Consider the following 23,191-nt stretch of genomic DNA (forward strand, 5'->3'; position numbering starts at 1 on the left):
GCAGTGATGCGTCACTTTTCATAAATGAGGCCCTTAATTTGGAGTGGTGTGGCTCACTGGTTGGAAGCGGCAGACCCGAGAGCAGAGGACGGCCTGGGACCAGGGTTCAATTCCCGACGCGGCAGGGTTGTGGACCAGGGTCAGCTGACTCGATAATTCTCACCTCGGTGCCTACTCTAACCAGGGATCACACTCGGCAACTCTGGGCATTAGCTTGCCTCATCTCCACAACGGCCCCCCACATACGCCGGGGATGCCTGGTTTCACCTTGGAGATACCCAGTAGGGACCATCTCACAGGGAAAGTCAGGACGGGTTCCCCAGCGGTCTACTGCGCAGAGATACTCCTTCGGGAGTCGATTCTAGCGCATTACAAACCCACAATTAATTAATTAATATTTTACAGTCTCTCACTCACCAACGTTCTTTCTTCTAAACCAGGCAAACCCCCAGTGCATTTGTCCAGGCACAAAATTCCATTTCGTCTAGTTTGGTTTCAGAGCCGAAAACATCTCTAATGCATAAAATATAGATATTAGTAATCGAAAGAGAGGAAAGTGATTTTATGAACATGAGTGATGCTAATGTTCACAACTTGCTCAATGACTCAGGCTTTTCCGAAAAAAATAAGTCAAATGTCAATTTTTTTGTATGATCACTGTCCAAATTCACGCTGTGATCTACAATGATCTCACTATGTTTACATTAAGTTATGCTCATTGGAGATTGCTAATGGAATTGCCAGTGTTTTAATATAAGAATATGTTTGTAAATAAGTAATGATGTATTTCATCGATAAACTGTACGTCTAAAACAAAAGGAAACGCTCTCATATCAGAGCTCTTATAATAGAATAGAATAGGTCCACTTATTGAAACGCACAAAGTCGCTGCTGCAGGGTCAACAACGCGCGCCCATCGCGACACGTGTACAATTCTTCACACAGAGAATCCCACGTGCCCTCAGGGCAGGAAGCAGAGCGCGTTTCGGAATCTCATAGAAAAATATTGTTTTTTGACAGGAAAGCAATGGATTGGTACCAATAAGCTGCTGTCAGGGATGGTAACTAAATTAAAAAAACAAGAGGTCAAAGGTTGACGTCGAGAACCAAGCTGCCTTTATAAGCCAATAAAAATGTAATTTACTCAAAGGGTAGCTGAAAGTTACAAATACTCGCCTGAGGGATTGTTAAACGAAACTATATAAATCAGATTAACAGGACCCAAGCATAATTTGAGAGAATAACGTGTGCCACTGCAAGTTACAAATCAGAAAGAATGATGTTTGGGGAAGTGGTGAATACTAGTTTGTCCAACAAACTAAAGCTTAGTTTTTTAAATGTAATTGTTTTCTCCTACCTCTATTAATCAAATATCTTACCCCCAGATTCATCAAGAACACATTTTGCGATTCCTTAATAGCGAAAAATACAGATTCGCTATTAAGGAATAGCAAAATGCTATTCATCAAGAAATCCATTCAGAAATAGCGATTTCTAATAATTCCTTAATTGCGACTCGCAAATTGCGAGTCGCAATTAAGGAATATCTCCCCATTTATTCCTATGTGCCTAGAGGCCCATAGGAATGAATGGGAAGACCATCTCAATTTGCTAATCGCATTTAGCGATTCGCAAACTGAGATTGCGATTTCAATGGTGCAGGGGTGTCCAAAGGTCACCCTGTTGCACCCTTGAAATTGATGTGTGCACATATGTTGCGCACACACATGCCCTTAGGGCATGAGTGTGCGCAACATGAAACTTTGAAAAATGCACTTTAGTGCATTTTTCAAAGTTTTTGCTATTTACCACGTAGTTAGACTTCGCCGTAAATAGCGGCCCCAGATTGCGAATTCGCAATTTTTAAATGGTTCATGAATTGCATTTAAGGAATCTCAAATTGAGATTCCTTAAATGCAATTCATCGCAATTTAGCGATTTCTATAATTGCGATTTTTGCATTTGGGATGATGAATCCCAAATGCAAAAATAGCGTTGCAAAGGGCCAGATTCTCAGAATCTGGTCCTTTGCAAGCCGATTTCGGCTTCATGAATCTACCTGTTAGTCCCTTACGATTAAGTGCAATAAAAAGATGAGAAGTCAGCCGAAATAATTTATTGACCTACCTAGGCTACCATGCAATTGTCACCTTTTCATTCACAAAACACAAAACGTTGCCTTGCTACCTATATTTTTCTATTGTATATACTGTCTCTTTGAGATCCAAATCTACTAATAAAACATATAAACTCTAGAGGTATAGTTTAACAAGTGTCAATGGTTCATCGTGTGGTGCATGAACAATTGCATCATCACCACATTCAAATTCCCTATAAAAAATTAAGCTATGCTCCATCAAATATACTATCACCATATTATTCTCCGTGTTCATATTCCTCCTTCCTGTATTCCATATACTAACCATAAACTCGGGTCTACACCACCAACCCCACTACCCACCACTACAGATTATCAGCAGCCACACACCATTTCTACAACATAATACTTTCAAAACAACAGTAAGCCACCTTATATTTGAATAGAGACTGAACCTCAAACAAAGCAAAGAGTTCTCTCAGAATACCTCTAATGGCCTCTCAGTCTCCTTTTGCCTATTCAGTGCTCGCTCATTCTACCACAAAATATTTCTCATCACTGATTCCCACATTCGTCTATTCCACAAAACTTCAAACACAGAGACCTAGATTGACCCCAAGGACGCAGCTACACAGTGCTGAATTTAAGCCGGTGTTTTCTGGTGCTCAGCACCGGCACTTAATCATCAACATTGTTGCTTTATTGAGTACCATTTAAGGACACATTCATGGTAGACACAGGGAGATTAGTGATTTTCCCAGAAACACAGGATGTTGAGCTGGCACTGAGACTTGAATCTGGTTCCCTAGCTCAGAAGCTAGCAGCTCTGGCAATTACGCCACACCCTATCCCCACTTTCATAGTTAGCAGTTGGTTCTGTTTTAGGTGGCGCTAACAGGAGAATTTAATTCACTTATGAGCTGCCTCCTGATGAGAGCCCCGGCACTTATTATTTTACAAACTAACCACTATGGCTACACCAGCAACCCTCCACTCTGACTTTGCCACACCTACCTTGTAGCAATTGCAAAGGAGGGGGAGTGGAAATTCTTTTAAACAAACCTCTCAAGTGATCCCTTTCTCTCATACACTGTACATTTGTTCTTGGTCCATTCAAAGCATGCACACTGTCTTTCTGTTGATACCCTGAAGCCATTCTCTCTTTTTTGATGAGTTTAATTCTATCCTTGGCTCACTTAAACCCTCCACTCCTTTCATCCTTCGTTGTGATTTCAAGGTAACACTGAAAAATCATCTACAACACACCCTGTTCTTACATTCACACAATTCCTTTTTGATCTCTTGTAATTCAATGCACACCTCATAACACTTTAATGCCTTGGGACACCCTTAGTTAGACCTAAAAATTATATTTACCGCAGCATCACGCTCAAAACCAGGGGCCAGATGTAGGTAAGTATATTTTACCGATTCATAAATACCGAATTTTACCGATTCGGTATTTATGAATCGGTAAAATCGAAGGGGGGAGATTTAGGTAGAATCGGTAATTGAATTACCGATTCTGTAAGAATCGGTATTTACCGAATCGGTAAATACTGATTCGGTAATGCCCATTGATTCCTATGGGCATTGAAGCCCATAGGAATCAATGGGCATTACCGAATCGGTATTTACCGATTCGGTAAATACCGAATGTTGCAAGGGTGCAGGGGGTGTCACTTTGACACCCTCTAGCACCCCAAATTCAGGCATGTGTGACATGTGGCACACAGACATGCCCTAAGGGCATGTCTGTCTGTCACATGCCATAGGTGTGCATGCACACATGTGCATGCACACCTGGAATCGGTATTTTACCACCCAATTGGATTGGGTGGTAAAATACCGATTCGGTAAGGCCTCTGGGACTCAGAAGAGTCCCACCTACATCTCAAAATTACCGAATCGGTAAAAATACCGATTCAGTATTTTCCGATTCGGTAAATTTACAGAATCAGTAAAATAGGGCCCCTACATGCCAAATACTTAATACCGGTCAGTAACGGCTGAAATCGGCCGTTACCGACCGGTATTTTGGCTCCTACATCTGGCCCCAAATGTCTAACCGTCCACTTTTATCATGGCTTCACCTGCTTGAGAGTCAACAATCTCCCACTGCTCCCTTCCCCCAACTAGCCTCCCAGTTTACCAATGGACATTCTCTTTGATTCTCACTCATCATTCCTATATAAGACAATCATCTCACCCCACTCCCACACAACATGTCTTTTAACTTGTTTAAAAATATCTTGAAACAAGATTTCATTACACGCTATCCATTACACACTATCCGTACTGCACTTTATCACTCTCTTAACCAGGGTGTGCTGGGGGGCAGTGGAGTGGGGCGGGGAGGGGCAGGGTGGGGGTAGTAAACTCGGACACAAGGCAGAACAGAGGAACATAATAATTACTTTCCTCCATTCCGTCGTATGTCCAAGTTTACTATCCCCCACCCTGCCCCTTCCCCGCTCCACTGCCCCATAGCACGCCCTATGCGAGCCGCCACTACTCTTAACCCTGGATATCATGTAACAATCATGATATCCATGCTCCTACTGTTCCACCTTTAGGGAGCTCACCAAGGGGGTTCCACAGGGCTCATGTCTAAGCCCCACAATATTTAATGTGTACGTGGCCCCCCTTGCTGACATTGTGAGAGCATACGGGTTTACTCCAGTGTCGTAAGCGACGACACCCAGCTCTTGTTTCCCTTCCAGACTCTTACCCCGGAAATTTTTGCTGAGGGCATGAGAGTGGTATCCACCTGGATGGCTTCCAACTGCCTCCAGTGTAATGTCGGCAAGACAGAAGTCATGCTCTTCGGGAAAGCCAATCTCCTATGGTCACCGGATTGGTGGCCCTTAGAGCTCGGACCCGTCCCTTGCCCAAAGCAATCAGTGAAAAATCTGGGAGTAAGACTTGATCAAGACCTGGTTCTAAAAGAACATGTGAACTTAGTGACAGGATCCTGTTTCCGGACAATCAGTCTCCTAAGAAGGGTTTTTCCCTTCTTATCAGACGTTTATAGAAAGACCCTTGTCCAGGCCCTTGTAATAGGTCGATTGGACTATTGCAATGGTCTTTTCATCTCAGCAAATGAATACGTGCTCAACGGTCTTCAAGTGGCCCAAAACACTGCGGCCAGGCTGGTCCTCAATGTCCCCTCGAGAACACCATCTAGGCCCCTACTGGAACAGCTCTATTGGTTGCCCATACGTCAGCGAATCAACTTTAAGATTTGCTGCATCATACATAAGAGCCTTTATGGATCAGGCCCCCAATACCTGACTCAGAAATTCCAAATCCATAAACCGGAACATGTCTTGCATTCAAGCAATCAATCCTTACTAAAAATTCCCCCCCATTAAGAAGGCCAGGCAGGGCGGCCGAGCACTTTCATACATAGGACCCTCCATCTGGAATAAACTCCCTATCGGTATGAGACAAAATGCTAATCTTCTATCATTCCGGAGAGCACTCAAGACATATCTCTTCTGTGAGACATAGCTCCCTATTTACACCCACTAAAGGCACCGAATCTGGCACCATCAGCGAATCAAGCGCGGAGATACCCCTTCGGGGGTCGAGTCCAGCGCTATATAAGCAAATAAATAAATAAATACATAAATCAGTCTCAAAGCCAAATGAGAGCACGTCTATGAAGATGGTACAAGAGCAATATCACTAAAACTCTTGAAGGTTACAAACAATCCCCAGGAACACTATTGAACTTCATTGAAAATGCTACTGCCTCTTATATTCTAAACTTAACACCTACATTCTAATACTTCAAATCTGCCTCAATACTTGTGCACACTACCACATCTGTTCTTTTCCCTTTGTTCAGTGTCTATAACCCATCCTTAAAAGGAAAAGACTTTGAGTCATATTTCTCCACGGAAATCACTACAAGAGATACACCATGCGTATATTACTTACCACCAATTTCGTCCAGCCCCACTACATCCCAATCTCGCTCAACTATATTCACACTTTACCATACAACGCTCATGCCATTTCTTTCCAATAATAAAATGTGCCTACTAATCCTGTACACCATCAGACCTGATCATCAACTGTCTCATCATCACTCCACTGCTGCTGGCCCCTCCTTTCCCTTTATCACTGGGCATCTAAAATTCTCTTTTACTCATAGATTCTTTAAAGATTAATCTTCATTTGTTTCATACTATATCTTTCCTCAAACAGCCGTCTTAATTTCCTCAAATCTGTTTCCTGCTCCGACCACTGCACAGAAATTGACCTCTCACATTTTTTCTATTCTAAAGCGGTTTTCCGTTATTCAAAAGATCACAAAGTGACCCGCAAGTTTGACATCAAGAAAGGGGTACGTTAGGCGTGCTCATTGGCCCCTTTCCTCTTTAATCTATATATTAACTCCCTGGAGAAGGTCCTCTTGGATGTAAAAGCTGATTACCCCCAGGTGAGTAAGAGTAGCCTGCGGGTTCTCCTATATGATATGTAGACAACGTTCTCCTCATGGCGAGGACAGCCAGGGGTTTACAACTCCTGTTGAACTCCTTTGTCCATTTTATGGAGAACCTGAACCTGATGGTTAATCATACTAAATCGTTTGTCATGCAGGTGGGAACTCGCACGGCTAAGCAGTCTATATTCAAGATAGGAACTTTGCCAATAACCAAGACAAATGTTTTTCCTATCTTGGTGTAGTGAGTGACGGCACCTTGAGTTGGGGCCCTTTGACCACTCGTAAGAAAGGGGATCTGGTCAGAGCAACCACAGCTGTTTTTAATTATGCTTCTAGAATGGGGGGACGGGACTGATAGGGGACATTTTGAAGATTTATAGAGCGAAATGCATTGCAAAGGCCAGTTCTGGGTGCGAGATATGGGGTCATATTGGGTTGGAGGCCCTGCAAATTGAGAAAATACTTTCTTAAGATGGGTTCTTTCAGTACCGCAAAGTACCCCGTCCTATGTTGTGCATGAAGAGCTGGTGATAGCCTTCCTCTCAGATGAATTGGCTTTCCGCCCACCCGCATTGTTCTTATAGTTCTGGACCAAGCAAGAAAATACTCTTAGCAAGGACATCTTAAAGGACTGTCTTTCGAATGACTATGTCACTCGCTTCCAATGGCTCCAGTACAGAAGAGTAGGCCTCTGTGGGCTAGGAAGGGCAGCACTATTTCATAAGCCCGAGACCATATGTAAGAGGGACTTTACCCGTGCTAAAGTGTGTTTTCTTAGACAGCGTTGCTGTGACAGAGAGGAAACAGAGCTGTGCAAGCCCAGTGTGCTTAGGTATATCGCACTAAAAACTGTATTAACCACTGAACCCTATCTTTAAGGGCTCGAAAGCATTCATGATCGCTTTTTATTGACTAGATTTTGGTTTGATTTTTTTCACTATCTCCTGGCACAACCACATGGTGCTCACAAAGGACAGTGCATCATACCCTGTGGCTGCGAAGGTCAGTCTCCTCAGGACATGATGCACTTATTAATGTTTTGTAGTTTTTATGAGGTTCCCAGAAAGTCTTTTATTATCCCTATTCTTAAAAAGGCTTGTTTTAGGAGGGTGAGACCTGCTTTTATTTTTTTACAACTTCTCTCTAATTACACCGTCTTGTACACGTTTAGCTTTTTAAGGGCCACTAGTAGGCTTATGTCAAGCTGCGACTAACCTTGGCATTGGGATCTATACATCTTACTCTGCAATTAGACCACACGGGATGTACTGTAGTGCAATTTTGTACTTATGTGAAGTTTTTATCAATGCTTGTATGACTTTTATGGTTGTATTTGAAAACCCGAATAAAGTTTGATGATGATGATGACCTCTCACATTTGTTTAACTTTATCAACAATGCCCACTGCAGTTTTACTTCTTCCATCTTAAAACTCTTGGACCTATATGTCTCCATGAGTATTGTTGATTATCTTATTTTACTCTACTTTCCAGATTCTCTAGGCAGTACAGGGTCAGTAGACAAATTATTCACTTTACCTCTCTGAACACGGCTTCACAGTCAGCTGGAACTCAAAGACATCAGCGCCGCCCCCCATTCCAGTGGGTATCTCACGAAGCTCCATCCCTGGCCCAATACACCGGTCCCTCTATACAACTTCTCTTGGCAAAGTTATAATTTCATATGGATTCTTACATAATGTTTAAGCTGATGACATCCAAACTATCTCATTCCAACACCTCCGATCCAATCAAGCATCTTTCACTACCACCCAACATCATATGGCTTTTAGTTCACTTGAGCTGAATTCTTCTAAAACTAAGGTTTTACACTTCTCCTCTTCAACTGCACCCACCCTACTTAATGACTCTATATGTCTTCCTTAGGACTCTTCAAAATGTGTTTCTTCAGACAGAATCCTTGATGTTCTTTAGCCCTTCAATAAAAATTGCACACCTTCATTACCAGCACACTTAGCACTGCATGATTTCAGTGCATGAACATATGTAAGATATTCACACATACCAAACCATTCAAAACAGCCAAAATACTTTGGAATTCCTTCGCATTCAGTTGAGTGGACTACTGAAGTAGCCTTCTAGTGGTGATCCCCATTTACTTATTTGATTACTTGACAAGATCATATACTTTGCTACCCAAATGCCGTACAGTCTAGCCAGACACACGCCTACTTCAGCAGACAACAGCCAAGCCAGACAGATCAATGCTCAATGACCATATGCAAACTATTGACACAAGTATGTAAGGCAATAAAAGGTTTGCCCACTAACTACTTCTTTGGCACTTAATTTCAGTGCACACTAATATGTAAGATCTACCTACTATAATTTGATGTCTTGCTCTGCTTCCAAGTGCTGATCTTCAGCCCACTTGAGTCCCCTGTATTGGAACTCTCTACCACCGGATATTTGCACAACCCCCCTTCCGAGTGTTTATGTGTTTCTACTCCATTTTACATCTCCTTGTGTCCCTTTTTACTTACACTCTTTGAGTCTATCATCAACCATAAATCTTCCTTCCTCTAGCACCTGAAGTTGTAGCCTTGTAATACCCTTTCCTCCCAACTCTTTCCTCATCAATTGCATAGTATCAGTGCTTAATCGAGCTTCCTTGCTTATGAAACTCATAAACTGGAGAACTTTTGTCAAAGATAATCACTTCAGTTTCACTCATGCCAATGAAGAACATGGCCTTTTTCCTTCGACGCCATATAATCTTCACTGTGAGTCTTTGATTTGTACACTCAGGAATCAACTCCAGTCCTTGCACGCAGAATGAAAACATTTGTCATACAGCAGTACCAAAATCTCTCCTTTGTACTGATGACGAGTGGTTCCTCTCCTGTTGACACCATGTCACTTCAATACTACTGTAGATATAATGAGGCTGTATGCTGACTTCTTGTTGAACTTGCAAGGGCCCCACATACAAATGTCTTTGTGTCCACCTGTTCACACAACACAGAGACGAACACTCAAGGTGAATTAGCAACCCAGCACAAAATTAACAAAACAGCATGACCTCACCTGAGTGCACCCAAAAAATGTTCTCTGCTTCTGTCATACTCAGTCTGAACCACCTACCATGAACCAGTTATACCCTGATTAAATGTTTCCTTTTCCTCTTAAACAACAGACAACATTTACATAGTGAAATGATGTCTAGGAGACAGATAATTAGGATAATGGTGTTAGACTGCCCTCTGTACATTTGGATCCACGTTAATAGTGAAAAGATGTGGGTTTCAGATGACCGCCAATAGCTATTTATTCAATTTTTATTAACAAACCTTCTGATATGAAACTCTTCTTCAGTGACTAAATACAGAAGAAATAAGAGCAAGTGAAGTGCAACAAAACCAGAGAAGCTTTCTCATTCATACTGGATATTATCAATCCCTCACTGACTTAAGGCATCTTCCCAGAAGTTCCCAAGGCAGGCCAGATCCACCAATTGCTGAAGAAGCCTAGACTGGATGAACTTGCCAACTTCTGGCCCATTGTAGACCTACCCTTCCTCAACAGGATGATTAAAGAAGTAGTCTATGCACAACTCCAAGATCACGTCAGTCTACTCTTCGACTACCAATCCAGCATCAGATCACCCTGCAACAGAGGACAGGTATATTACAGGTCACATATTATGCCTTCTAGGCCACGGAAAAAAAGTGACAATTGCCTGACCTCTCGCCTACATTCAATACCATATATTATTCCTTCTTCATCCATGTCCTGTAGTCTCAAATGGTGCTTCATGGCAATGTCACTGACTGGCTCTCCTCCTTCCTATCCATCTGAGACCAGTTCATTCTCATGGGAACCTCCACATCACAGAAAATCCCCATAACATTTAGAGTCCCTCAGGGTCCATCTTGTTCACATGAACTGCAAACTCTACATGAAATCTCTTATGACTCACAGAAAACAGCAGCAAAAGTACAAATACCCCCATGGCACATAACCTTACTTGAAAGACCACTACAAACATCAAACAGCTCAACCAGCACTTCACCAGTCATGAATTTCACCACCTATCTATAGCTCGGCCCCATCAACACAGAATTCCTTGTAGTCACCAACAACAACAAGCAATTATTAGTCCAAACTGGGCTCAATGACACCAACCTAAATTGATTCAAATCACAACTTTCACACAATGCCAAGTCACTTGGTGGACCATGGACACTGGCCTCACACAAAAGAAACACATTGCAAAGAAAAGAAAATTGCCTGGCAAAATCTCGCAACTGTAGAAAGTGAAACAATTTCCCTCAGAAAAAATGTTCAGAACTCCTGGTCAGCCCATCATACTTTCACATCTAGATTGTGACAATATGCTTTTCCATGGCCTCCACTCCTCACTGGCCTTTCTTATGGCCATCCTACCCACAACAGCACACTATAAAGGGCCTGAAGAAATATGTCTGAATCACCCATACCATAATGGCACTACACAGGCTCCAATTTCTGTTCCACACATCTTCAAACCCAGCTACATCATCTACAGAACCATAATGGCAAGCACCCACCCTATTGGACAGGCAGGTCTGCTACCAACAGTCAGCACAAGGTGCTATAAATGTGGTGACAATACATGAAAAAAAGAAAAAACAAGACAAGAAGCATTCTCCATTTATATGCCCAGGATCTGGAATGACATCCCTGAATTCATTAGGCCTACAAAAACTGTCCTCCAATTCAGTAAAGACCTATACATAGTTTTAGGCAACAAAAATAGCACGAACCCACACATTTACATACGTACACCTTGACTAGCCAGAGTAGAAATTCATATACCAATACATAGAACAATCAGGTACCATTCCCTTTTTCAGAAAAATCCCTCAATGCGTTCCTACTCCAGCTTGTCACTACCTCAGTATCAAGAACAACATTATATTTTTAAACACAACACCGTCACCTCATCATGCTTCTGCACTCTTCGCCTGCTTCAGAAAACCTTCAAATGGATTCCCAATGAGGCCAGGAAGACGGTCACCCGCACTCATCAGCAGCAGACTCGACTAAGGCAACGCACTTTACACTGGCACCACCCAGAAACTCATCAGAGAATTTCAGAACGTGCAGAATGCGCAGCCAGATTGGTCCTGAACCTCCCCCACCACAGCCACCTCCCTCACCACAGCCACATCTCCAAACACCTACAAGAACTCCACTGGCTCCCAGCCAACAAAAGAGTCACCTTCAAGCTCCCTCCATGATACTGGACCTGCATACCTGAACTACAGGCTCTCATTCCACGCACCCACTAGACTCCTCTACCCTGCTCAACTGGCCCTGGCTACAGTCCCTCAGATCAGCAAGACCAGAACCGGGAGGAAGATCCTTCTCCTACCTCGCCACCAAATCCTGGAATGCCATGTCTCTTCACCACAGGTTCTCCCCGTCTCTGACACAACTCAGGAAGGATCTCAAGACCTGGCTCTTCGAATGAACCACAACGCCCAGTCGGACGTGCAAGTCCCTCCACCCCGCCCCCTCTTCTTTCTCAGTGTCTTGAGACCCTCACGGGTGAGCAGCCATGCTTAACAAGCACTGATTGATTGATAGAAACACACAGCTCACTACCATACTCCGATACCCATTTTCCAGATATTGGCTCAGTTTAAATAACAATGCAGGAAAAACTGTTGCTCATTTTCTATAATCTGCAATCTAGGCTCAGAAAAATCATCCAAAGTGTGCCTGTCTCCTTGCGGGGGCATAGAATTGCGTGCTTGAGCCCCCAAATGGACCCAGATGTTATTTGGACCTTTCTTAGCCTTAGAAAAAGTACAGCATCACCTTTCTCCTCGCTGGTGCACAGAAGTGTGTGTCTGTGCCCCAGCAGGGAGCCAGACTCTATTTGCCTTTTTACTAAGGCTGCCTCTGCACAGAAAAAAGAAACAGGTGAATCATTCACAGTGTTTAAGTGCTCTCCACTGTCTGCAGCCCATGCACTACCTCTCCAAGTAATGGCTTGTTCTACAGAAAGATCATAATGAGGTCATATTAAGAACTGGATACCATCAGTGTTAACTGTCTGAACATCTCGTATCATCAGTGCCTAAACAAATAGCACATGAAATGCCTGCTATTTGGGTGACTGGACATGTCATAAATACACAGTACTATTCACTAACAACTATTGTGCACTGATTAGTTTTACTCTATGTTATGATAACATGTTGGAATTACTGGCTTTTGGTTCACACACTAAAAACCGGTATGCTTTCTTAAGAAGCACTCAATATATTGGGCCTTTCTCAAAATGATCTTCTATATAATACTTTGCTTGCCATGCCTTTTAGGGTCAAACAAATTTCCCCTTCTACCTTCTTTTCATAACACTCTTTTTTAGGGGTGCTGAGTAACTCTGCTAATGGAGTTTTTTCATCAAAGGTGTCCTACTTCCAGCTTCTGTATCGTGACCCAATATGTTGCGTTATTAAATGATTTTCTTTTTAGAACACACTGTGCAGTGCACACAACATCGCTCAACATTCACCAAATGATCCCCTAACAAAAAGCCAGATCTATTAGCTTTGCCAGTATATATTTTGTATTAAAGTGCACGGCTATGGTATCACCCCTACCAGAATCTGTAATTTGTCAGGCACATTAGCCCTTTGGCTCATTGATACACAGCAAAATAAGAAATAGACGATGACATAGAAAACACTGTTAAAATAGAACAAAAAAGTTGCATGAAATGTGTTGTTGCTCGCAAACAGAATTTCACTCATTTTAACCAATTAAATACAAGAATTAATCAGTAAGTCAGAAAATCTTTATTATTTAGAGATTCATCAATTACACAATAAATACAAATTGTATAGGGAAGATTGCCTAGCATCGAACTCCTAGGTTGATAGTTGGCTAACTCTAGACCCATTTTTAAAACTTACTCAAGACAAAGAGCAACATCTAAATAAGGAAATAAGTCTTGAGGAAGTTCTTGAAGCAATTAAACATTTAAAAAAGGGGAAAGCGCCAGGCCCAGATGGTATCCCATCTGAGATATATAAGGCCTTAGCTGAAGAAATAGCTCCTGAGCTGACCTCCTTATTTAATCTTATATATGTGGATAAAATCCCTACACCTGACACGTGGAATGACGCTACAATTACATTAATTCTTAAACCTAATAAAAAAACTAAAAAATGCGAATCATATCGGCCGATTTCACTACTCAACATTGACTACAAGCTGTATACAAGCATTCTGGCCAAAAGATTGGGTGTAGTGTTGGGAGACCTCTTTATTTAATCTTATATATGTGGATAAAATCCCTACACCTGACACGTGGAATGACGCTACAATTACATTAATTCTTAAACCTAATAAAAAAACTGAAAAATGTGAATCATATCGGCAGATTTCACTACTCATCATTGACTACAAGGTGTATACACGCATTCTGGCCAAAAGATTGGGTGTAGTGTTGGGAGACCTCCTTATTTAATCTTATATATGTGGATAAAATCCCTACACCTGACACGTGGAATGACGCTACAATTACATTAATTCTTAAACCTAATAAAAAAACTAAAAAATGTGAATCATATCGGCAGATTTCACTACTCAACATTGACTACAAGCTGTATACACGCATTCTGGCCAAAAGATTGGGTGTAGTGTTGGGAGAGCAGATCAACACCTCCCAAAAGAGATTTATGGCAAATAGACATCTACATGAGCTTGTACATGATTTGGTATGTGCAATCGACCCAGCCACTGACAAACAACTTTCCTTAGGTATAATGATGGTAGATGTCGCCAATGCATTCAATAGAGTGAGCTAGCCCTTTCTATTCAAAGTTTTAAAACTCAATGGAGTAGGTAATCATTTTTTACATGCAATCCAAAATATATACAGATCCCCTAAGGCAAGAATCCTGGTTAATGTTCTCTCACACCTGTGGTGGGGATAGATAGAGGAACCAGGCAGGTTGCCCCCTATCCCCACTACTTTTTAACCTATATATTGAACCCTTAGCCAGGAGAGTCAGGCAGGAACAGCGAATCTTACCATTTCAGTGTCAAGAATGGATCAAGAAAGAGGCCTTATATGCAGATGATCTAATGATCTACACAAAAGACCTCATAGGGGCTTATCCCAACATCATGGATATTCTAATAGATTTCTGGAAAGTTTTGGGATATTCAGTCAACAAAGAGAAGACCAAGATCATGGCATGGAATATACCACTAGACATTACTCTGAAAAAACAAGAGAAGACGGAGATCAGATATATAGCTGTGCAAGTGATGCAAGATATGGATATCATGGCTGAAATAAACTGGGTTAAAATCCCGAAAGAAACCAGAAAGCTCCTAAAACTATGGTCCCACCTCCCCTTATCAATCATCGGCAGAACTAACCTCATAAGATGCTGCTCTTTCCAAAATGTACTTTCCTGTTTAATGCGTTACCACTGCATTTTGAGGGAAAGTGGATGAGAAAGTTACAGGGTGAAGTGAGCAGTTTTATTTGGGCAAATAAGGCCGTTAAAATTGCATTGAAGAAGTTGAGTAAAAAGAAAACAGATGGTGGGGTGGCCTTCCCATATTTTCAAATGCTGGGCTTTCCAATTAAAGCATTTTAAAACTCTGTTAACAAACAACTCTCAATTGGGGCAGTCATGTTTTGGAGCTCTCATCAAAGATTTGGCAGAACAGAGCAGTCACTTTCTCTTTAAATTTGGACACCCCAAATACTTCAAGAGCATGCAACTCAAGGTTTTAACTGAGGGAAGTAAGCTGTGGATACAGGTTAGGAAAATCCTCAGAATTTTCTACTATTGTCACCGGGTTCTAATTTGGAAATCCTCTAGAACCCCATCATGCTTATTGGGTGCACTGGCCTTTCCACTCATCAAGGCCAGAATAGGAAAATGGGGGGACCTGTTTGGGGAAGAGAATACAATTTCATGGGAAACTAACAACACGTTATTAAGGTTTAAGTACTTGCAATTAACAAGTTGGGCACATGAACAGCCAGAGGCAGGCTGTTCCATGGACTGGGTGAAGAAAATCTGTGACACCAATGAGCAAAAGAAAGAAATCTCAACCTGGTACTGGCTGCTGATTCAAGCAGAAGATGGCTCTAACACCCCCCCAGAAGACAGATGGAAGGAAGTACTACCAACAGTAGATGTATCATCCTTGTGGCAAGAATCTATGGCTACCCTTTGGTTTTTTGTTAGATATGCTCGATTAAGAAAAAATCATCTGTTTTTCCCATAGGGTATATTGGTGCCCCATGAAACTGTCTAAAGTACTAGATACTATCTAGCATTGCCCAAAGTGCGAGAAGGAGAAAGCAGACGATATTCATATGTTTTGGCAATGCCCAGCAATTCAAGTCTACTGGCAGGATGTGGGTAAGGCTTTGACTACCCTTATGGAAAGAAGAATTGAGGTAAGCCTACCACTGATAATATCTGGGGTTTTAAAAGATGATGATCTTGTGGGAAGAGGTAGGAAGATGAAAAAACAACTCTTGTTCACCTTGATAATTATAGGACGTGGGGAAATCTGTATTAAGTAGGTATCACCTGTTTCCCTCTCTTGTACAGAATGGTTTATATCAGCTTAACGCATTAGCAGACTAAATTGTTTAAGTGGGTCACTAAAAAGAATATGAACCTGGAAGCCATCCGCTACATTTGTGCCCAAATCAATCACATAGTGAGACTTTCAGGTCCAAGGATTAAGACTCTCGCTTCTAGAGAGAGACTGAGCGGGTGATCCCACAACCTTTCCTAATGGAGCAGAAACGTATATCAGGAATGATTTTGCCTGGAAAGCTGCTGGCTTGGAATGTCAGAACTGCATATCAATACCTGATATTATACCTTTGCAAGTTGTCACATATGAGGACCAAAAATAAAAAATAACAAATAAATACACATTGTCTGCAATGTTAAAACCAAATGGCCCCAACCTTCCACAACCTGTTCAACGCATTCTAGAAGCACAACCCTGTACCGAAAACCACACAGAAACACCCTAAGAGTGGAAACCCACATTGCAATTATCATCCTAATTTACTAAAAAAAACAACTAAGGGGCATATTATCAAGGACCGGTGTTAAAATTATCGCCGTTTTATCAGCAGGAAACTGCCGATAAAACGGCGATAATGGGCTTGATAATACGCCCTTGTTAATTCCCATAGAAGCCCATGTTAACATCATAACATGGGCTTCTATGGGAATTACCATGGGCGTATTATCAAGCCCATTATCGCCGTTTTATCGGCAGTTTCCTGCCGATAAAACAGAGATAATTTTAACACCGGCCCTTGATAATATGCCCCTAATACTGCTTCCACCCCTGTACTAGAGCAAGCATACTACTGACATGGAGATCAATAGACTTTAACACATTCATTAAAAATCATAAACTTTCTACCCCAAACTTATTTTTTAAAATGTTGCCAACGCACATGTTAAGTAAAAAACTTCATGTCCGAAAGTAGAGAGAGCGCCTCAAAACGATGGTACATATATTTTAAAAAGAGTGGTTTAAGAATCTGGCATCTAACTCTGCAAAAATGCAGACAAACAAGTAATAAATGAACATTAAAGTTATTACAGCATAACCCACAAGTACAGTTAATTTTCATATCCAAAATGTGGCAACATTTCTCGTACTTTTAAAACCGATGGTTGAACCTACCCGGAATTTTAATAGCAGCAAGCGTATAGCGTAAGTGGGGATTCTGAGATGCAAATATATATGGGTATACTTGCTGACTATCCTAAGACTCCATCATATAACATGTAGAGGCTTTTGCAGTTCAGTAGCATAAGTCCGCAAACCTCGATTCCATCTTACAAGCAACTTTCAAGTTCTACTTCGAAAGTTGATGTTGGACCTTGGCCTTAAAATTCCCAATATTTTCTTTAGCAATAGCTTCTAATCTTTTTAATTAGAAGGTAACTACTTTTGCACAGAGAACTGAAATGATGTATTCCTCCACTACTGAAAGTGTATCCCAGAAGCATATATTAGATTTATGAGGAAGAAAATTATAAGGCTGTAGTTCCCCTTGTAGTCTTATCATAGGACCGATTGTACTTTGAGGTAGCCCCAACAATCTTTTCAAACATATACCTTCACATTTATCTTACATTACATCGAAGCCGAGATACAGTAATTCTGCTGCATAGTAGGCTCTATTGGTTTATACAAGGTAAATACATGGGTCATAGATGGCCCTCCAAATGCATTTTTTAATGTTACTAGCACTCCGATTGTGGATACTGCCTGAGCATCCACAATTTCTCTATGAAGGGCCCAATTTTGTTTATTAATAAATGTTATCCCCCAAAATGCTTATAGGAGATTACCACTTCCACAATTTTGTCTCCTGATAACCACTTATATAATTCACCTTCTTCCCAAAATGTATTATTTTTCACTTATCAAAATGTATTTGCCACTGAGTACTTACTGAATGTTTTCAATTTATTTTACAAGTCCCCTTTGGCCAGGTTAAGAATCTGCATAGAGAAGGCAAGACATTTCTCTTCTCATCATTTAAGGCATTACATGTTCTAGGGAACAAGAACATAGCAAATGAAGGATTTGGGATCAGAGAGAACTTGAGGGAAATCTGCAAGAAATAGAAAAAACAACATAGGAGCAAGAACACAGCCTGTCTCAGCCCATTTTCAAGTAGGATCTTTTTTCCTAAGGCCCCCTCTTAAATGTAACTCCAATGTAGCCCAATTATCTCGATGTAGGTCTTGTAGGATAACAAAAAGGTTATGGGGAATAGCCATATTCCACTTTTTATTCCACAAGATACTGCGATTCATAAGGTTGAAGGTGGAGCTAAAACCCATTTCCATTGCATTCTGACTGATGGACCACAGGCTAAAACAGTGGTAATTTGTATAATGACCCTGCTTGAAGCCTCTTTTTTCCATGAGCACAAGATTATTGGCTTTTATCCAATCTTTTATGAACAGTAACATTGCTTTGGAATATAATTTTGCTACCACATCGAGTAGACTAATATGGCAAAAGTTCCTGTGATCATCTAGCTTCTTTTTTTATGTATGGGCTAGATTATTTATTGCGCCCATTTTCCCCTTCCCATCTGTGTTATAATATCGAAGACTTTAGACAACAAGCTAGCCAACCATTTGGGATTAGATTTCCAAATAATTGCTGGAAGATTGGGCCGGCTGCATTTGTTAACTTAAGGGAGGATATTAGTTTACCTAAGGACTGTTCAGAGAGTAAAACCAATAACTCCTTCCCTTGGGAAATCCACCTCCACATCTCTGTTATCTCCTGGGCCATATAAATGTTTCTTAAATGTATGACCCAAACATCTTCTGGAACCGTACACCGAAGGGGGTCTGTTACCTTGTCGAAAAAATCTGTCAAGGAGGGTGCTAACAATCACTTCCCAATTTCCTTTGTAAAAATCTTGTTTCTTTGTTTTAATCAGGATTACATATTCCTTCTTTTTGGTGTTATATCTATCTCTTTCCCTCATACCCACAGGAAAACACTTTTTGTATTATGAGAATCTTTGTTTGCAACTTGTGTCTATAGATCCAAATTTTCTCTGTTACCACATAAATACTCAAGGCACAATTTAGAGTTATGACATGTGATTGCCATTTGCCAGGAGGACGAAGGTCATATTTAGAGATATTTAGAGATCTTTGCCTGCCTGCTAGGAATCTCTATACAATCAGAGATGCCAAGGCCACAGTCGCTCGTCAGAAGGCATTGACAGCTTATCGAGCAGCCTAAAGTTTTCATCGGCAGCGCAGCAAACTTTTTTATTTTTCAAAAACAAACTCCTAAAGCAGACCACCCGGAGAGTTCCCCCCAAGGTGTGGGTGACATTTTTCTTTTTTTCTATATGCATTTCCTGGTAGTCCTAAACAGAAAAAAGTACATCAGAATGTCTACTCAACATAGGGAGGTTAGTCCGAGGTACTTATACTGAATGTTCCAAGTTATTTGGGCTGTCAGTGTAGGGTTTCCATTGGTGGAGTCAACAGTGGGTTCCTATGGTGGAAACATGACTCTTAATAGAATAGGAAGACTGTCTGTTTGGCTGATAGGGCATCCCAACACATTTGTGGTGGAGTTCCCTCTCTGCCAACCTCTAAATGAGGCCCTAGGGATCTTTCTTATGGGAAACATTGTTTACAACACTGTGTTTACACCGCACTACCTTTACCACACTGCCATTACAACGCAAGTCGTTACTACGACTTGCGCTGAATGGCGCTGTTGGTTAAGGAATATTGTAATTTTATATTCCAACACCTTCCCTACTGTTACGTGGGCTGGTGTTGGAATAGAAAATTATAATAATCCTCAATCGCGCCCTCCAACGCAAGTCGTTGTTACGACTTGCGTTGTAATAACCGCATTGTAAAGTACCGCGATCTAAAAGATCGTGTTGTACTGACATACATCCCTTTTTTATAGGGTTTGGTGGAGAGGGAGGAACTCTGTAAACCAATGGTCCTCCCACCCAGTCAAACCTGCGTTTTCCCCACTCTTTATAGAGTCATCAAAACTACTTGGCAGTAACCCCTGACCGAGCGGTCTGTCTGCCACAGGAAAAATGTCATGGTGATGTTTGTCCCATCCTGTGGCGGAAGAGATGACCATCAATCATTTTCCTTGTCACGTTCACCATGAAAGGCATGGCAGATACAGGTTGGGAAAATGTTAGCTGGCCCCCATGCCTAGAGAAAAAGCTCCCTGCACATCAAAAACATTTACATTTTGTTCAGAAAAAAAAAATCCTGCTTTGGGTGTTTCAGAGAGATCCTGCTTGGTGGGGAGATAGCTAGAGACTTCATGTGGTCCACAACCAGGATGGTGAAGTTCATGACATCTGCACCACTGGCAAGACCAGTGTGCAACCTGCTCTGGCCTAGGTAAGGCCATAAGTCAATTGGTGACAATATTGATTCAGTTTCATAGCCAAGAAGGAGAAATGTATGAGAATATTTAGAAAAGAAGACATTTTTCAAAGGCAAAATGAGCATAAACTTTACTCTGGCTACCAGCACCGATGTCAGACACCCTCACTAAATTTAACATGTATCATATCAACAATGCAGGAGCCACTATATTATTGCCAGAGCGGCTTACTCCGGAGCGCAGTCCTCACGATTTGATCGCGGCGACAGCTCAGCTTAGCATCATGTGACTCTAGGCAATAGCTCACTGAATCTCCTAGATGGCCCCCAGTGCCTGAATACCCTTAGAGGTGATAGGTTTGTGCTTTAAAAATATGGAATTTAAGTTAATTGTATTTATAAAGTAGCAAATCACTGCTCACAAGTATAAAAACCTTTGGTATCAATAAGCAACTTTTTATATCTTGACTTTGATCAACATGTGCCTAGTAAACCTAAAATGTATTCTAACTCACATGATGGCATAGTACTCCTAATGGCATGCTTACTTTTCTTTGATTTAAGTGCATCCAGTCCCACTCTTCCTCATTGCAGTCATAAAAATGGGAATGATGAGCAAGTACGTGGAACAAGGTGGTGAACAGGGTTTAAATCAAAATTCATCAAAGATCTTTCCAAATCAAAGTATATGCGGTGTAAAAATAGATGAGTGAATGCCACAAAAATATTTTTGTGTGGGCTTAACTAAGCTGGACCACCTGCCACAAACCTGTAACGTTGGAGTTATTCACTTGAAAACCGTGAATTGCAATTCTGTCAAACTAGAAACACCATTTGTCTGTAATGGAAAAAGACAACAAACTTTAGATCATCTATTGCTTACATGTGTGAATTCATTAACCTCTTCGACGCTGATGACGGAATCGCTCCGTCATCAGCCGCGGTGGCGCTGTGCTGATGACGGAGCGGTGCCATCATGGCCCGCCCGACGCGCCTGTGTGGCGCGGATTCTGCGCCTGCGCTGGCGGTCTATTGAGCGGGCGGGCCATGACAGAACCGCTCCGTCATCAGCACAGCTCACCCAAAGCTGGTGACGGAGGGGTTCCGTCACCAGCGTGTGAGCGCCGCGCGGCTGCCTTGCCCCCTTAGCCCTGCGGCGGAATAGCCGCCGCAGCGAAGGTGTTACTGCACTCAGCACCATACATCAAAGAAAATAAACACAGCTGAGTGAAAATGCGGTTTATAATGATACAAAATACACAATAACAGCATGCAATGAAATATTCTGGACAAACGATGGAGGGCTCCCTTTATCTCCCTTTATCTAATTTACAAACAAAGGCAATTACTTATGATGAGTGCTTGAGATGTTTTTAATTCTCCGGTATTTTACTTATTATTTTGTGTTTAGAACAAAAGTCTTATATTCAATGCAGTGGCTCTGGGGATAAAGTCAGCAGCAGCCGCCGGCTCCTCTTCCTCCGCCACCTGGGGCCCAGTAAGTAGCCTGAAGGTCAGTGACGTGGTTAGACTTAATGTCGCCCCGGGGCAACCCCTAAGTTTGTCTCCTGGTGCAGGTAAGAGTGGGGGTGGTGGCCAACAGACAACTTGATTTGGGGGGGAGGAAGGGAGGGGGTGGCAGCCGACAGACAACTTGTTCGCGGGGTGGTGGTAGTGGACAGACCCAAGGTGCTCGCCTCCACCGGCCCAAAAAACAGAGCTTTTGGGGGACAGATCCCCCCTCAGCTACGCCACTGCTACAGATACTCCCATTATCTCTATAGCAGTCATCCTACAATTTACTGCAGGTACTACCAGCGAGGGTGCTGCACCTACGGCGACCAGTGAAGATATGAGCAAATAAAGGACCAGGAGCTGGTACTTGATGGAAGGACTTCTGTGGATTCGTCTGTCCCAGTATTGAGCCCGGTCTCATGTACTGAAGTGAGCACGACTGCAGAGATGAGCACAACTGGTACCGAAGTGGAAGAGTCCCAACACACTGTGTCGATGCAATGCATTGAATACTGGGTTAATGTATTAGTTTGTACCCGGGCAACCTAACTGTGGACATGCCCCAGTCACACCATCTGTTCCAGAAGCTCCTGAGCAAGCAAAGGTAATGTAGGATTAGCATGACAATCTGGAGAGCAGCCCAGAGTTGACCATCCAGTTGACACTGCTCAGAGGTCGGAGCACATAAAGTCCTGCATGGAGGCACATGAGGACTTGGACCTCTCTTTTTCTGTACAGTGGAGTAAGGACATGGTGTGCAGAGTGTGCATGGAAGTGATTTATGAAAAGGTTAAACCCAGTGAGGGGCCATTTGGGATCCTCTCCAACTACAACCACACATACTGCAGTTCATCCGCAAGTGGAGGAGTGCCAAGCAGTTTTAGAGCAAGATCATTTAATCCTAGATGCGGAATCAAATATTGTTGTTCCAAGTGAATATTGGATCGAGGAAAAGCAGGAAAAACAGAAACTCATCCAGAATTACAAGTAGGTCACGAGCAACAAGTCATGCCGTTATTTTAATGAGGGTAAAGGGAGTTGTCCATTTGGAGGGAATTGTTTTTACAAGCATGCTTATCCATATGAATATATCAGAGAGCCACAGCCGCGGCCCAAAGGGGGTTCCTCAAGCAGGTATCAGGCCAAGCAGAGGAGATGCATTTGGGAGTTCATCCAAGAGCGATGA

General features: G+C 42.0%; 1 pseudogene; it reads left to right on the forward strand.

Annotated features, from left to right (window-relative positions):
• Window positions 1–23,191, forward strand: part of LOC147683823 (E3 ubiquitin-protein ligase makorin-1 pseudogene) — a 36,679-nt pseudogene extending 13,488 nt beyond the window's left edge.

Source organism: Lissotriton vulgaris, chromosome 11, assembly GCF_964263255.1.
Source record: "Lissotriton vulgaris chromosome 11, aLisVul1.2, whole genome shotgun sequence".
Lineage (NCBI taxonomy): Eukaryota > Metazoa > Chordata > Amphibia > Caudata > Salamandridae > Lissotriton > Lissotriton vulgaris.